Source organism: Passer domesticus, chromosome 8 (assembly GCF_036417665.1).
Source record: "Passer domesticus isolate bPasDom1 chromosome 8, bPasDom1.hap1, whole genome shotgun sequence".
Classification (NCBI taxonomy): domain Eukaryota; kingdom Metazoa; phylum Chordata; class Aves; order Passeriformes; family Passeridae; genus Passer; species Passer domesticus.
Window position 1 is genome coordinate 35,233,632 of NC_087481.1, and position 12,761 is coordinate 35,246,392.

The 12,761-nt window shown below is 38.4% G+C and overlaps 1 long non-coding RNA gene across 6 annotated transcripts in view; it reads right to left on the bottom strand.

Moving 5' to 3' along the window:
* LOC135306432 (uncharacterized) overlaps positions 1-12,761 on the bottom strand; it is a 327,734-nt gene that overhangs the window by 125,756 nt on the left and 189,217 nt on the right. For 4 of the 6 annotated variants that reach the window (XR_010367252.1, XR_010367249.1, XR_010367250.1 and 1 more), the window contains exon 3: positions 5,795-5,883. This is a non-coding gene — a long non-coding RNA (uncharacterized LOC135306432). Of the gene's footprint in view, positions 1-5,794; positions 5,884-9,579; positions 9,710-12,761 lie in introns of those variants that run through there. The other 2 variants (XR_010367254.1, XR_010367253.1) reach the window with 1 other exon arrangement.

The window sequence follows — 12,761 nt, forward strand, 5'->3', positions numbered from 1 at the left end:
TATCTTTTTATCCCTTAACTGCATTAACATTAACCTGTTTGTAAGCAAACATGTCCTAAAAATCTATTGTGGCCTCAATGGTTCCTAAATGCTCTGTCCCAGCACAGAACACCCCAAAGACAGCAGGCAGCTGGACACTGAGTACCTCCACTCCTCAAATGCTGTGCATTCTGCCTTAGGGCACAGGCAAGAAGAAGAGTAATTTGGTAGTTCTCCTCAAAGCTTAACAGGCAGTTTTGGAAATTAGAGACAATACTGAACGTCTGCTTGGAACTACTCACTGAGTGATGGTGAGGAAGCATTTCACTGATCACAAGTACAATCCAACTGCATGAAAACACTGCAGTCCCTCACCTTCACTCTTGGGGGTTAAGCTGCTTTCCAGGGCACTGAGCAAGAGCAAAAGCAGTCCTTTGTTTAACAGTGCTGCTGTTGTGATTAAAACAACAAACTTATTATTACAATGTAATATCGATCATATGAAGCACTTGCACAGATTCAGGAACAAGTGTTCTAAATAGCATAGGGAACAAAGAACACTTAGTGCAGCCCTGATCATATTGTCATTTCCCCTCAATGTTTCCTCACTGAAAAAGGGCTTTCTTAGTTCCAGTTCTAGGCAGAATGAATAATATTTTTTTCTATTAAGAGCACATTCAAATACTACCTCCAGGTCCTTAAATATATTACTCTGTAATGGGAAAGAGTGAAATCAGACAGTTGGCCCCATAAGGACCACCATGAGAGACTGCAGAGCAAAAATGAAGAAAATGCTTTACCTGCTTTTCCCATTTCTGAAGTCACATTGGCCATTTTCCATCACATTAGTAACAGCAAGAGTGATGTCATTTTGCACTGCCTCCACCCTATCCTAATCCTCAGGGAGGATGCTCTGCTACTGAGAATTCAGATCAGTTTTAGAAGCTGCCATCCCCAAGAACTAAACCCTACAACTTTCTGTTTTTATCTATTTTGTGTCTGGAAGAGGAGAAATATTCAGATGCCTTCAGTATTTAAAGATGTCTTTCCATGCAGCCTGCCAAAACTTCTCTAAGGATTCCATCCTCTCTGACACAAATAACTTCCATAGGTCCAGAAGGAAGTTGATGCACATTTTCTGTCTGTTCCACACAATCCTTGCAACAACTGCTGCTTTTCAGTGGAAACAAAAGGGTATTCCTTACTAAAGCAGACAGGGAAATCCCAGAGCCCATCTTCAACAGGACACTTTACACAAAGCTGATCATGCTCTCTGGAAGCTGTATAAGCAAATAAATATGGACAAAACAACAGGCTGAGCATTGATCCTCTATCCATACTTCTGCTTTTACACATTTTAGGCAAAACTCCAGAAAATATCTGTGGGATTCACAGTCTTGAATCCTTTATACCTTCCTATGACAGTATATTGATTTTGAGTCTGTTTTTCGAGTCAGTTTTAGAGGATCCTAAAAGAAATTGCAGTAAAATGATGCCACTATGGAATGCGGAGACAATACAGTGGCACTTGGTCCAGGTGCGAGTGTACCAAGTGACATGGCAAACTTATGTGAATCCTTTAATGGAAGTTCTTTCTCTGCAGTCACACCTAGAATATTTTATTTCTGTAAGTGATGTGTTCTGGGACAGAATTTTGCATCAAGGCATCAATTTTTATGCCTGACTGAAACCACTGGCTGTCCTTTTCAAATATCATCTCATTCCTGCCTCAGGACAAGTGCCACCTACTGACAGCAAGAGGTGCTTCTGCTTGCTTAACTAAATTCATCAAGAATTCTAACCATAGATCCTGTTGTTTTAGCCAGCTTTGCTTCAAGTCCAAATGGTGAACAGAGACCTCCAAGATGAAGGAATATTTCAAAAATCTGGAATGGTACGTGCCTGATTCCATTTAAAACCCCCAGTTCAAGATGCTGATGACTGATGAAGAATTCCCTAACAGCACCATCACTAGTCACTCTACCAACCTTTTCTGAAAAAATAAGCAAATCCAACAAAAAAAAATCAAACTCTATGGATTATCAAGTATTTAATTCAAAAGGAAAATCAGAAACAAACTAAAAGAGCCAAAAATCAGTACAAATGCTTGTCTAAACCCGGACAAAGACAACAAAGCTCTATGCAAAGGAGACTGAGTATTACAGGAATAATAAAAATACGACTACATAGTAAAAAAATCAGCTGCATGGCTTCATCTAAAAGTGTTCTGGAAAAAAATTTGCTATCAATTACGCCTCTCCTGTATATACAAGCTTCATAAATGAAGTATAGGGTTTTAAGAGACATTTTCTCTTTCTTTTGTCAGGTCTGGAGTCATTAAACAGAGATTAGCTGGATAAATAGAGGAAGTGATTTTTAAACTGTTTGCAAACTTAATGTGAAGAGCCCAGCCTTGCAAATTATCACATCTAATCAGAGATGCACGCTTCACTGCTCCAGTAATTGTACTAGTATTAGTCAAATTCTTGTTGTCTCCTCATTAGCCATGAAAAGAAGACTCAAGATGTACTTCATTAGAGTACCCTGAATATAAATTTTTAGTGTAAGGAGGAAGAGATGTGTTACATACTGTACTTTACATAGAAAGAAAAATATTAAGAACATAAAACTTATTGAATCATTCTGGTTTTTGACTGAATATATGTCTTTAACTACCAAACCCCTCTTTTCTCTTTTCATTTTTACTGTCTTGATCCCTTCTTTTATTTTTAGTGAGACTATAGCACTTGGAAATGTAATTTACAACCAATGTCATGAAAATATATTAAAAAATGTGCTGTATTTTGCAGCCCTTCCCATTTTCATTACCAGAAGAACACAGCTTAATCACAAGCTGTCTTTAGTAGAGACTTTCACTAAATTCTTGACTACTGGATAGGTGATCTAACTTGCATTAAATGTAGATCAAATCAAAAGGTTTGCTCCTTTGATCAGCAAAGCATTTAAGTACATGCTCATGCCCTTCTTTATTTAGCAATGCCCTTAAGTATATGACACTAAATCAAGAGAATTTAAACACATGCCTAACACATGAAGCATGTGCTTAAGGGAATTGGGATTTAAAAAATCCAGCTTGAATAGGATTTCCAAACAGGTCTATTAGAAAGCTAAAAGCAAAAACATTCCCAAGAATTTCAGTAGAAGGAGAGGCAATGCAAATTTTCACATTTGTTTTTTCACAACTATTTCTTTTGGTGCAAATCCCAGTATGAAATGTTTGTATTACTCAACAACAGTTAAGGGAAGCTGAAAAGGAACTAGGCAGGTCACCAAAATGCTACCAATAGATGTCTTCTGCCTCTCTGCTTTATGGCAATTAAAAAGAACCAGAAAGCAAATAACATGCAAAAATGTACCCTTTCACTCCTGGAACTACAGCCCTAGATCACCAGGAAGTCAGATTTGTGGCAACTAGAATCTAAGCCAAATATGGTGTAGCATTTATTTTTGTGGAACACTAGGAATTAGGACTGGAAACCATTCCAAAGGGGAGACAAGTCCATAATGCATTGTCCAGCAACTCGGTAGTGCAAGAAAGTGAACTGGATTTATAGGCCTGAGGTTTGCTCCCCAAGTTGTCTGTTGTCAGAACACAGCAATATCCTCACCCAACTTCAGCTCCATCTCTCAGTAAAATACTAGAATTCAGTATTCACTTCATTATTATTTACTATAATTTGTACAGCATGCAGGAGTTCATAATGGAATGGATGATGCTTATTTGGTCAAAGTATCCTGGACAAAAAAACCCCAAAAATAATTGAAATACTTCCAGGTGCCTCTTTGAACAATATTAAAACACTTGAGAAACCTTTCATTCAGAATTAATTAACATAAAAAACAGTCTCCACAATACGGCAGAGCCCTAAAGTGGTTTGTGGAATTTAATTAGGCTAACCTTCTTTTCACTACATTGGTACCACTCTATAAGAAGTGCAAATCATTATTAAATCCTTTGGTGTTCACTGTAATAACATTAAACATGATGAACTCTTTTAGTAGTAAAGTGTATGTAGTACGTGTTTCTATAATTTAGCATTAACTTGAAATTAATTTATAAAATATACTGTTTGTCACCACACACTGAACACTTAAATTCCTCCTCACCATCCTATTAGGATAACAAGGTGATATTGAAGATCCCCTCCAACCTAAACTATTCTGTGATATGATTCTGTGAATAGTTCTGTAATTCATAATTTTGGAAAGAGGAGGCATGTCAGTGCAGCAAAAAGAAAATTAAAGCAGGGTCAAGTCCAGTCAGAGTGACTGTTGGTACTGGATCCCCACGAGATCCATGATACTGAGGTTTCTTTGGTCTAACTCTGGTTGAAAAAACCTGAAGGAAAAAAAATTTACCAGTTTTTCTGGAATTTGAAATAAATCCAGAACTTTTGTATTTTTTGTAAAGAAACAATTTACTGTCAGAAAACTTCACCTCCTCATCAATTGCATCATTGTGTGAAAAATACTGCCCAGACCTTGAAACTCGGGGAAAAACAGAAAACAAGAGGCAGATACAAAGCACAAGTGCTTGTCAAGTGACATATCTTGTCACTAAAAATGGTTAAATGATTAAGTTTAAGATGCTATCAGACACCAAACACATACAAACATCCTCAGTGAATGATACTAATGGAAAACAGTTTTGTCTTTCCACAGATGATTTGTTTTCATCACTGGACAATGCAAAATCTTTTATTAAAAATCCACAAAGGATGCATTTGGAATCCTTTTATCTGTCTGTCTAAAGTATTTCTAAGGTGCCAATCACTGTATTATCTCAACACATTAACCGAATAGCTGGATTGTACTAAATGCAAAAAGAGATTCTACAAGAATTCAAGATGAAAACACCTTATCCAGCTACAGAGAGCCCTTCTTGGTGCTGGGAAAGGCTCTGAGAATGTTCCTTTGGCCAAGGGTGGACACAAGCAGCGCTTCATCCCACGTGCAGGGCCCAGAAGCTGATGAGAACACATTGACTCCCACAGCCTACAGCCTGAATTCCTTCTGAAATGATGGATATTACAGCTTTGGGACTATGCTATAGCTGACATAAACTGTGTGTGAGGGTGAAGCAATAGCACATGTAAGCATATGCTGTGAGTGGGAATGAATTTTAGCATGTGTTTGCACACTTGGCTGAACCACACCCCTCACCACTTGGGCAGATCTTCAATGGATTTTGCATCAGCATTGCCTCAGCAGTTGCCTCTCCCTTAAATTGTACACGTGAAGTATATCCCATAATTTTGGGTGTTGAGAAGTATTTCCCACCTTATATGAAAAATGTTTCACGTATATTTTACTCTATATGATTGCTTTCCCAATACACTAGGTTTAAGTAAAAAATGGTCATTTAAACAATTTCTTCTAGCCTTATATTTAAAAATGTACTTTGCTCTTAAAAAAAGTATTACGCTAATTCACATAAAAGAAGATTCTTCTTTAGAAAAAGTCAAGGATCCTTTGCCTCACCTATTTCCTTCCATGATTTAATGGTGGATAAAATAGACCAGAAAAATCAGACCTCCTAGTATAGATAGCTGCAGACCCTACATAATAAATACCTTCCTCTTTTATATAATCAATAATGTTGATTACAGGAGACCCTGGAAAGAAGAATCAGCCATGATCCAGTGGTATAGCCTGCACTAAGCTTCTCATTTGAAATGTACATTGAGCTATTTAGTAACACACAAAATATTCAGTTCATTTGTCCCCAAATCATAACAATTTTTATATGCAGGAAAACTTTAATAATGTATATATTAATATCCAAATGACTTACATTTAAGAAGTCTCCTCTGATCCAGTGCTTAAAGTTGGAACTTGACTGAACTCCATTTATGTTCCATGTCAGTGATAATTCACTGTATGCTGCAAAGAAAGAAACAACATTTGGAACAATTATATTACTTTCCTTTTATATTTGGTATTACAAGTGTGTTCCTAGTCATGCTGGAGAGCTCTTCCTCATTCTGTATTTTTCTGTATGTTTCCCTCACCGGTACTGAAATTTACCCATCAGAACTGGAGAGGGACAAATTTCAATTAGCCTGTCCCTCATTACAAGAGCTGTCAGGGTCCTTTTGTGAACTGCCACAGTCCAGCACTGGCCTAATTCCAGCACTGCTTTAATGCTTTTTCTCCTGCTAACTCTGCTCTTTTTCTTAATCATACTCTCCATTTTTTGATACGCTGTTTTCTGCCTCATTTTCCTTTCCCCAATGTACATTGTTTTTATATCCTTCCTCTAGTCTTCTCTTTACTCCATCCGGTATCTAGCCTTCAAAACTCAAACACTTGCCCTTCTAATTTTTCTTTTCTCTTCAAGTTTTCCCCTTTGATGAAGGTCCCTCTTGTCTTCCAATCATCATTTTGTAAAGAATTCCCAGCAAATTTCTTCTCTGCACAAACTGAGACTTTCTCTAAAGAGACCATTTTAATCACAACTCAAAACACACTTCTGTTGATACTACAACTTCACTCAACTCAAGGTCATAAAATGTAGATTATATATTTTAACAGCCTAGTGATTTCAAGTGTTTATTCTCAACATATGTGAGCCTGAATTAAAATTTCCAGCACATGCCAGAAGTCACAGGTATTGCTCCAAACAAATTACTACTCAAATGACTTCATGACACTGTCATTCCAGGAAATGTATCCTATTGAAGGCTGAGCCAAGCACCATTCAGAGACCTACACACAATATTCGTGCACTCTATAAAGTTCTTGTCATCCCTAAGTGTTCTTTTATTTTTTTTATGAACTATCCCTATGTAGATGTTTTTGGGCTGCATTTGTTGGATCAAAGTATCCCAAGAAGTTTTAGTGAAGTACACAGGGTTAGATTCTTATGGAACAAATGGTGTAGAATGTCTGATATTTCTGGAACAAACAGAAAGCTTGGGACTAGAAGGCTTAGTATAAGAATAACATATTGCTTGCTTCAAAACTTTACAACTGTATAATGTGGGAATAAAAGAAAACAGAATATTTAGGACTTTTTTTTTAATAAAAGACACCTTGAAAATGTTCACAGCAATTGGCTGTGATTTAAAACATCCTTTTGTATATGGAATTGCATGCAGAGAAAAAAAAATAAGTCAATTAACTACACCAGAAAATGGGCCAGGTAACATTCAAGCCACAGTCTCTTCACATGAGACAAAACTCTTGTGAACATGAAAGAAAAAGTAAGCTTCCCAAAATTATTATATCAAATTCTTGGCTGGAGTAAATGAGCACAGCTCTTTTGTGCTTTGAAAGTGGGAGGAATTTATATGGATAAATTGTTATTTAATCATTGATTAATAACAAGAATCATGTCTCAGCAATAAGATTTTATACTCCTGTCTAATATGCCCCTGCAGGTTTTAGCTTGGCCTTCAAAAGCAGAGGTTACCCAGCCATTTCCTAGAGCTTCTACCTCTCTTCCATGTTCAGAAGCAGCAGACTCTCCACCCAACACAAGGTGTTGTAGCTGGAACCCTTTATTTCCCTGAAAAAAAGGTACTTAAATGCCTCCCACATCAATCAAATATTTTTTTTATTTTTCCTCCTTTTCCCCATCACACAGCAGAAGGACAGCTAGGCTCTGTATTAGCCCAGTGGTGAGAGGCTGGTGCTAATAGTGCCAGCATAGAGAATTTGACCCATGCAGGCCATTCACTTAAGAGTTGGAGTCAACGAGCCTCATGTGTCCCTTCCAGTTCAGAATATTTGGTGTGAGTCTGTGGTTTTCTCGACTCAAGCATCAGTTCCTCCTCTCCAAGGTCAAGGGGGCACTTGCAAGGCAATGCCCCTATGTAAGACTGGCTTAGTTCTCCAGAGCAATGCAGACCTTGATCAAAGTGACTCAGTGCTGTTGGTGCCCAGGACACGCTTCCCACAGCAGACTGTGCCCCACACCTGCCCTGCTAGAGAAGCTTGCCTGGGAATTTGCAGTTACTGCTGGCAGGGTAAATACTCCTGCCAGTAAGTCTGCATGGTGCGACTTTGTAAGCACAGACTGCTCCCTGCTCTTCAACAACCTATGGATGTTTTTTACAGACCTCTTTGATTGTGTGCCTAAGCTTCTTTGAGCATTACATATACTAATTCATTAGCAGCATTTTCAGGTAATCCCCATCTATTTATACACTCCCAGCTACACCAAAAGAAATCTTGACTTGTTGTTAGCTAAAAATCATCTAAAAAAGTAAATGAATTGCTTTCAGTGGCAGGGAGATGAGGGAGGGGGGACATTAGTAGGGGTTTGGTAGTGGTCTTAGTTCATCTTCTAATAATAAACTAACTCAAATAGTGAATATACTGAGATTAGCAATGAAGCTGGAGTAGTTGGGGAGTAACAAAGATCAATGCAACTCACTTTGGTGCTGTCAATTCACATCTTTTAAAGAAGTGTGAGGAAACCTAGGGCACAGAGCTACTTGCAGTTCACTCACCCAAAGCCAACACAAAACCTTGTGGATGCTGCACAGGTTCCCTTGAGATGGCTTTTGCAGGTGGGAATCAAACTGAAAGAGAAGCTTCACCTCTACTCTAGTGAAGCATCACACATCTACAAAGTTCACGGCAAGTCTACTGTGCCTCTATGACACAATGAGGAGAATATCAACCTCTTCCATCAGAAAAAGCTACTTCTAAAGGCTGGGGGTGATCCACAGAATCTGGTATTGTCTTACTGGAGAGAAGGCTGGCTGTGCCTTTCCATTAAATATGCCTGTTGCATCAAAGGATATTAAATAATGATTTTATCTAACTTTTTTAGGCTGCTTCTGAGGATGAAGCTAAGAATTTACTGCATTTTTCAGTCATTGGTTCAAGTGAATATTTCAACCTTGAGCAGCTTCAAGGAAATTGTCTTGAAAGAAAGATATTTTATTTGTTTTGGGCTCACATAAGGGCACAGGATCTCAACACACCTCTGCGAACTAAGTCAAAGTTCAGATGTGATTGTATTTCTCACAATTTAAGAAAAAACCCCTCACTTCCCACATCCTCAGCATCTTCCTAGCAAATTCCAGCTCCCTCTCATGCTACTGTTATAGAGAAGCTACTTAGAAATGCAGGCATTTGAACAGTGGTTGTGATGATAACTTATCTTCTGCATTCAAATTACTCTTTCTTTACAAACATATATAACCATACTTATAGAAATCTGTTTATAACACACAATCAGCTTGCTATGAATACTGAATGTATTAGAGAAAATATGCTGGGTGCAAACTGGCCTTTCTTGGATATGTACGAATAGGTAAGACAGAAGTTGCCAGAGCAGCTCTGACCAATACACCAGCTGAAACTTCCAGCATATCATGAAAATCACCAACTCCTTTGTGATTACTCCTATTTCCAGTCATGAAGGGAGGGAGCTACACAAACCAAGTACCAGATCTCACTAAGGAAAGCATGGAACAATCTGGAATCAGTACAAGCCAACAGCTCGAGAAAAGAGATAAAAAATATTTAGTATTTGAATCCATATTACAAATAAAACAAAAAAACCCAGAACGAAAAGAAGCAAACCAAAGCGCTAGAAAGAACTTTTCAGAGACCACTGCTTACCTGCATTCTGAAGTTATGAGCAGCTTTTTTACCCCTTTTGCCTGCTTTTATAACCTCTTCCACCTGCTCTGCACAGGTGTTCAGCATTCCCATTTCAACCTGCTCTGCACAGGTGTTCAGCATTCCCATTTCAACCTGCTCTGCACAGGTGTTCAGCATTCCCATTTCAGCACAGCTGTGAATCCTTATACAGGACTTCAAACAAGGAACTTGTGTGAGAGAAGGTTTGTTAGCTCCAGGAGAGCCCTCAGTTTCTTTCTAGCAAGTCTTTCTCTGCATTTAAGCAGTCCCAATGTAGCTCAGAGAACCTGACTCAGCAGGCAAGTTGATCAGACTAGAACCCTAGTTCTGAACTAGTGATACAAACGATGTGGAGGAAATGAAAAGCTTCATAATCTTACAGAAATGTTGAAATTACTGACAGAATTGTTCTAATTTTTCAAACAAGAAACAGCAAATTATCTCCTCCTAAAAGAGAAGTTCTTTCCACCCACCATTATGCACTTGCAGGATAACAGTATTACTAATCCAAACACTGAGCTGGATGCCAGAGAAAGGACTAAGGAAAACGACTCAGTCAAAATTGTGTCAGCTTCTCTTTGTTTAAGTTGCACCTTCCTAACTCCCTCTCACTGCTGAGGATTTCCCAGCTCCTGTTGGTTCCTTTTAGCCTCTGCTATCCCCTGCCCTACCTGTCTTGGTGGCAGCTGTCACAGCCCCACCTGCCCTACTCGCCTTCCCTTCTAAAGCTGCATGCTTCTCCCCCGACTCTGCAGTTAGTCTGAGCAGCACTATAGGAATAAACTCCAGCATATAATAAATAATCTAATCTAGTGGGTAAAAAATTAACCTTAGAATCATTAAACCCTCAGCTTAGTTATTTATATTAGGTGTTTTTGAATGGGGAAGAGAAGACAAAGGAATATGTTTTGCCAATTTTGTTGCAGGGTTTTTTTTCTTCCAGTACAATGCTTTCCACAAATTATTTTCCACAGGAAAAAATAATAATAATAATAATAAAAAAAAAAACAAACACCCAAAAGACAACATAACAACCCTACAGTAAAATTATGGGCAATGCCTTTCTTTTTAATCATATAAATTATTGCCAGCTGACTGATGAATCCACTCTGGGCAACCTGACACAGTTTACAACCTTAAGGATTACAGTAGTCCAGATGCTATCATCTTAATTGGAAAAGCACAGTATTGCCAACTGTTCATGTTAGAAAATGGAAGATTGCATTTTTATTATTTTTCCTTCACATTCCCCTGCTTTCCTTTCCTTTAAAAAGCCAAGAACTATTAGATCTTTTGTATGGTTTTCTTTATTGAAGTCTTTTTATCAGCTTATAAAGACAGCATTTTTCAGACAACATAAGTCCCGCTGCATGAGAGCTCAGCATTTCTGTTCCCTACACTCTCATTTTCCTATCAAGAAGGGAAAGATGGAGGAAAGCCTTTATAAACATGAAGTCCACCCCAAGAAAGCGCCTGAGCTTAAGCTCTATGTGAATAATTACAGTAATTACATCATATGCAATAGGTCACAACCAGTAATTACAAGGAGAGAAAGGAAGAGGGATAACTAAGTTGTTATGGTAATCATCCACAAGTCAGGAACTTCCTGGTCTGATTCCTCTTGTTCTCCTCTTAGATGTGTGCCAGAACAACTGTTTAGAGCACTTCTAAACTTTTTATGCAGTTACCTCATACTTCTGTGAAAAAATATAATTATCTATTTAAGCCACACAGGGACCTGCAGAAACATCTGACAAGGCCCTGAGCTAAACTGGCAAGGCTCAGGCTAATGCCCTGTCCATTGTTCCTTTTTTCTGTCCTTGGGAGAATGACTTAAATCACATGGTGTCTGAATTTCCCATCTCCAAAAAGCCCCCTTAGACTGTAGACTATGTGTCACCAGGTTACCTCCTTTTGTGGATGGGGAAGGTACAGTCACAATGCTTAGTTGCATAATGCACAATATTTCCAGTTGCATTTATGCATGTGAAGGAGCTGGTGAAAATCTTCTTTAGGTCTGTCCTCCTTCAGGTATCCAGAAATACTCCCTTGTGACGTGGCCAGTTTGGGAAGGAACAGGGAGGAGGGAGAAGAGGCTTGAGCCAATCTTTTGATGCAGGTAGTGATTTAAGGGAGATTGTTCACATGCAGTTCAAACACAGTTCTCTTCTGCACAATTGCTAAACAGAGGAACACATTCCTACTGCTGGGGTGTGCTTATAATCCCTTCTAGGACAAGCTTTGAGGATGGGAGTTTCAGAAACATCCAAGGGAGTTAAGGACAAACCTCTTTGATGTCTTAGTCGGATTTCTGCTTCTAAATTCCCTAGATACTGTGAAAAACCCATTTGCTTTACATTTTTGACTCCTTTTAGAATATGTGGAAGAAAGGTTGCTCCTAGTACATTTTTTTATGAGATCAGAATTGTCTCACAGTATTTCCTAAAGGAAAATCTGTCAGTGGCAACTGCCTTATTCCAGCAAATTGAATCATACAGGTTTCTTTGTAGAGAAGGTGGTAAGAGTAGGGACAAACAGTGAGATGCTCTGGGGTGGTGGGATCTTTATGGTCTGATGAGATATTTACTACTTTTGAAAGGAAAAAAAGGAGACAAAGCTCTCAGTGCTGGAGGGACTCTAGAGCTCTGCCAGTGGGGTAAAATGAGTGGAAAATATACATGGAAATAATACCATGCCCCCCCCACCCAAGCAATTAAAATAAGATATGAGATATTATAGAGTAGAGAAAGGCTTAGTTTAAACAGCATAAAATTACATAAATAGCACAGCATGAAAAAACAAATTAACAAATCCAAGATGTAACACTCTGTGGGTTTATTCCAGGAGTCATAACACCAGTTTACCAATGCCTACTGCAACCTTCATGTCTGATTTCTTATTACAGCTGTTATGGTTTGTATGTAATGTATGACCACGCATGTAAAATAAGTCACCAAGTCAGTCTTTCTAACTTTTCAAATTCCTCATCTCAACACCAGACCCAGAGCAGAATTGAAAAAGAGAGAAAGATCGTTTAAGGGGTGGAATGGTTTTCATATATGTAATGACTACAGCTCTTCAACCTGGAAGGAAGACAGCTGAGTGGGTGTATGATAGAGATGTTTAGAACATGAGTGGAATGAAGACAGTAAATACAGAAT